The 5,452-nt window shown below is 36.1% G+C and overlaps 1 protein-coding gene across 5 annotated transcripts in view; it reads left to right on the top strand.

Moving 5' to 3' along the window:
• Window positions 1-5,452, top strand: part of ANKRD28 (ankyrin repeat domain 28) — a 189,378-nt gene that overhangs the window by 55,593 nt on the left and 128,333 nt on the right. The gene's annotated exons all lie outside the window — the stretch shown is intronic.

Here is a 5,452-nt window from a genome sequence, read left to right on the forward strand (position 1 = left end):
AATTTAATTCAAATAGATTTTTAGGGAAGGAACTTAAAAATCTGATTTAAGATTTCTGTGATTTTTCTGTTGTAGTTTGGAGAAGAGAGTATGAAACAGCTGAAAATTATGGTACTGCAATTAGTTTTTTTTAACTAGTAAATTACTAGATGTTTTCATTCTTAAATTGTATATATCACCTTGCTCATAGCTCATTCTCTTACATGTTGTATGTTTGTGGTACATTCTGTGAACATTATCAGCCATTCACTAATCATTGGGGAACCTCAATAACATGAGTGACTCCTATGTTTCTAGAAAGTAGTTAAAAAATCTCATAAAATCTAGGGCTATTAGACTGAAGATGTTTGTGAAGACAATATAATCTAGTTTGATACCATTGGCATTGTTTGCTAGGCGTCTTATTTGAAATTCAAATATATTGAAAGGTTCTGAAGAAAAGAAAAACCTATGGCTTTATAACTGGCTTCTTTACCATTATCAAGTTTCCACTTGCTGTACTTTCTGTTAAATATTTTTGATCCTAAATGGTAATACCATTTGATACTAAGTAGACTTGAGCAAAGTTGTTTTGCAACAAAACAAATCACCCTTATTGGGTTTTGTTGTAATTTGTTCTTAGTTAAACTTTTCCTGTTTTTTTTAAAGAAGAGAAGATGATTAGAACGCTACTATTATGTTGAAAACTAAAAGATTTTGTCCATCTGTATTCTAGTAGGAGGGGAGCAGATTATTGGGAAACATTTATTACGTTGTGTTCTTCCAGTTGGAATAATTTTGGTGACATTGAAGATTTATATTCTCTTGAGAAATTTTGAATTCTGTGTGAATTAACCAGTTGTGACTCTTTACCTGACCTTTCAGTTTTGTCTATTAAATTACCACTTTAAAAAAAAGCCCACACAGGATGCTTCTCGTTGTTACCTGGATTTCTTTTACTGAACAGAACCCCACTGGAAGCTCATTTCCTCATATACCTTATTTCTGTTCTTTGTAAGTCATTTTCTAGGGACACCTGGGTGACTCAATTGGTTAAGTGTCTGACGTTAACTCAGGCCATGATTTCAGGGTCCTGGGAGTCTGCTTTTCCATCTGTACCCCAAGCCCCCTTCATGTGCTCTCACTCACTCCCAAATAAAAATAAAATCTTAAAAAAAAATTAAAATAAAATGATATAAACAAATCATTGTCTAGCTCTTGACCCAGTAAAAACTTTGGATGAGTCTTGAAATATTCCTAATTCAGTCAAGGATTTGAATAATGGATAGGCAAGACGGAAAATGAAAAAAATGCAAACTTAAAAAAGTAAGGATACGATTTGTTGGGGAAAACGGCAATAAACAGCAGACACCATCAGTGTTATCTGGCTCACTTATTTTTTATTTCCTGGTAATGTAGAGTCACAAATTTAACTACTTTTGCTACATGATCACTGTATAAATTGTAATTTTCATCTTTTACCACTGGATGGTGCTTTTGCATTGGTTTCTGCAGTCTAAATTTGCATAAGGAACATTTAAAAATTCATCGTAAAGAACAATGAAATTAAAATTTGATAGTGATATAGTTGGTCACATAAACATTAAAATATAACGATTATTTGTGATACATACTGTAGTTTTAAAAAGATAAACCCTTGTGCATGAAATGGTTAAGGGTTAAGAGCTATATACCTGACCGTATTTTCTAATACAGTCTTCTTCACTCTACCACCTTAGAAATATTTTAGGTGTTTTGATTTTGTAGGTGATACTATAATTTAAATGGTACTTAAATAAAACAGTTTGATTTGTAATGTTAAAATATATATGCAGATAGCTCAGGCTTTTAAAATTGTTGTTTGTTTTTTAAAGATCTTATTTATTCATGAGAGACACAGAGAGAGGGAGGAGAAGCAGGCTCCCCACAGGGACCCCTATGATCAGGCGTCCCTATAAATGTTTTTGATAATCACCTTGTTTCTATCTGGAAGCCATCAATTGAAGCCTTTTCTTTCACAAATCCTATATTCAAATTATCTTTTGTTAGTTGCCAAGGGACTTTTTGATAGTTATCCTGCTTGGGCAATTTGAGTTTATTTAGGATTGTAACAAACAAAGCATGAGTTTATTGGGATCGTAACAAAGTTGTGGAGATTGTAATTCAAGGAAATAATTTCAAGTAAGAAAGCATTCACTTATGTTCTTTAACAAGAAAAACAGAAACTCTAGAACATCAGTGTCTACACAGCTTTCTCTGAGACCTTCTTTCTCCAGTTCAGTCTTTTGTTTCTTTTTCTGTTCTTTAGAGGATTATTTATATAAAAACAAGCATCTGAAATTACCCCTTCTTGTATTCTGCTCTTCACTAGCTATTTGATAGCTTTTGAGGTATGAATGAGGAGACAGTTATAGCTCAGCAAGTTTTAAGTCTTAGTCGCTTTGCTCTATGATCAGTGCCTAACTATTTCGTCCCTTGGGCTGAGTATGGAGCTGCTAAATGGCTTTGGCCTGACAGATTTGCTTCTTAACAGTGAATCTTCACCTAGCAGTGTTCACATTTTGGTCCTAAATTTTATTATTTACTGGAATGTGAACTTTTGTCATTTAACCCTTGTAGAGGTTATTTTTCTTGCCTCTAAAGTGGTGATTGAGTTTAGCAAATAAGAATCATGATTAAGGGATCCCTGGGTGGCGCAGCGGTTTAGCGCCTGTCTTTGGCCCAGGGCGCGATCCTGGAGACCCGGGATCGAGTCCCACATCGGGCTCCCGGTGCATGGAGCCTGCTTCTCCCTCTGCCTGTGTCTCTGCCCCTCTCTCTCTCTCTCTCTGTGTGACTATCATAAATAAATAAAAATTAAAAAAAAAAAAGAATCATGATTAAGAAGTAGTGTTACTCAGAAAAAAATATGTGCACATAGGAAGGAAAGAACAAAGGACCTGTAATCCTGCTACTGAGTTAACTAATCTGTTGTTGCTTTAAAAATAAAAATCCGTTGTTGCTTTTAAAAAAAACCCTTCTGATTATTATTTAACAAGATTTTGTTAAAATTATGTTAATATTTAGTTAATTAATGTTAATATTTAACATAATTAGAATCTTATTTTATATATTATTTTGTTCCATATTGTTTGTCCTGTGTTTTTAGAAAATTGTTTAAAAATTTTGTTTCTAAATATTCAGTTTGGGTGCCTGGGTGGTTCCATTGGCTAAGGGGCTGCCTTCAGCTCTGTTCAGACCCACTCAGGTCATAAGTCCTGGGGTCCTAGAGGGTTCCTGGGATGGAGCCCCAGTTTGACTCCCTACCCAGCAGAGTCTACTGCTCCTTCTCCCTCTGCCCCCTCCCCTGCTTTTGCACTCCTGCTCTCTCAAATGAATAAATAATCTTTAAATGTCATTCAATTTTATTGTATGATATATGCTATATGTTAAATTGTTTTATTGTTCAACATTTAGGTTGTTTTTAATGTTTTGTTATAAATGATGCTTCAGTTAAATCATGATATGCAAAGTTTTGTAGGCCTCACTTTTCCTTCTATCTACATTCTTGTAAGAAATGCTAGTTTAAAAGCTTTGAAAGACTTATCAGTGAATGCTATTGACAGCAGTTGGCAAACTTTTTCCCCAGAAAAATCGCAGTTTACTTCTTTTATCATCCCTCTGGCTTGGACAGTTGCATGCAGTAGCCTGCTGTTTTCTGTGTTTAGTATCACCTCATTTTTAGGCCATCTTTTACACTGCATCCACCGTGAGACTTCTAAGATACAAATCTGATCATCTCATTCTTTGACTTTAAATTTTTTGGTGGTTTCCCCATTATTCTGCAGGTTAAAATGTATATATTTAATGTGGCATTCAAGACCCTTCATAATTTAGCCCCTGTCTGATTTTCCAGCCTTATTTTAGTGCAACCCTACTATATGTTTTGTTGATAGGCAAGTAGGAAGGGAATATTGTAGACAGGGAAAACCTATTCAGAGGCACAGCTGCAGGAAACAATATGGTACATTTAAATTGCAACAAGTACATTTATATATGTGAAACTTAAAGTAGTGGTAGTCTTTAGTGTACTTTAATAAGACAGTTGACTAGGGGATCCCTGGATGGCTCAGTGGTTGGGCATCTGCTTTTGGCCCAGGGTGTGGTCCTGGAGTCCTGGATTGAGTCCCACGTTGGGCTCCCTGCATGGAGCCTGCTTCTTTCTCTGTGTCTCTGCCTCTTTCTCTCTGTCTGTCTCATGAATAAATAAAATCTTTAAAATAAAAAATAAAAGTTGACTAAATCAAAGGAGGCAAATAGCATTTTATCTATGATTTAGAAAGTAAGCAGTGATACAGAGAATTATGAATCAAGACTCTTCGTTACAGGGACAGAAATCCCAACTCAAAATGATTTAAATTCAAAAGGAAATGTATTGGCCAGGCAGTAGCTGAATGGTCAAGCGGAGCAAGATAATAGGACTTGGTGACAATAGATTCCCCATCACTTCTCACCCTTTTTAAATTTTGTCCTTTTTTTCCCCTCTTCTGCAGGCAGTTTAGCTTACATTGTCTTATCTGTAATCCTAAAAGAAAAGAAAGTATCTTTCCTGATAGCCTTGGCAAGAAAACAAAGTCCTAGGGAAGAGACTGCCTGATTTTGATCATTTGTTCATCCCTGAATTAGACATGTAACTACGAGTAGGTGGTACTCTGGCCAGTCCTGTGTCTCTCCTATATCTTTGTACCAGGTGAACTGAAAGGAAGGGATTCTTTTGAAAGAATATGTTTACTGCAAAGATGGATAGAACTGGTGAAAGGAGAACCAAGAATTGAGAGACCAATTAAGAAGTGGTTTTGATAACTCAGGGGAGGGCTGAAGTGGGTTCTGAAATAGATCGCTCTGAGGAAAGAAAGTTCAGGAAGATTTAAGGTAAAATACCTAGAAGTGGGTGACTAATGAGAAATGGGAGATAAAGTAATATTAGGCTTCTAGGAAATTCTTTGTGTTCTGGGCTACTGTGTATATGGTGATGCCATTACTATTAATCAGCCTGGGAGGTTTAGAAAAAGAACACTTTGGGGGAATGGACTTAGAGATGATAAGTTGATTTTTCACTTGCTGAGTCTGAGATAATTTGGAATATGCAGATAAAATGACTGTGCATTTGGAAGTTGTGTCTGGAGGTTAGGACTTGAAAGAATCACATGTGATGGCTGGTATTACAAATGAAATTGTCCAGGAAGAGGTAGAAAAGTAGGCTGAAAGAAAAGCCAGTATTTAAGTATGGGTGGTGCAAGAAAATCCAAGTGGGAGGGGCCAAAAAAGAAGGTTTAGAAATATAGGTGAAATAGTTATGGAAGAGAGTTTTAATAAAGAGCATTGGTGGGACGCCTGGGTGGTTCAGTGGTTGAGTGTCTGCTTTCAGCTCAGGTCGTGATCCCGGAGTCCTGGGATTGGAGTCCTGCATTGGGCTCCTACTTCTCCCACTGCT

Source organism: Canis lupus, chromosome 23, assembly GCF_011100685.1.
Source record: "Canis lupus familiaris isolate Mischka breed German Shepherd chromosome 23, alternate assembly UU_Cfam_GSD_1.0, whole genome shotgun sequence".
Taxonomy (NCBI): domain Eukaryota; kingdom Metazoa; phylum Chordata; class Mammalia; order Carnivora; family Canidae; genus Canis; species Canis lupus.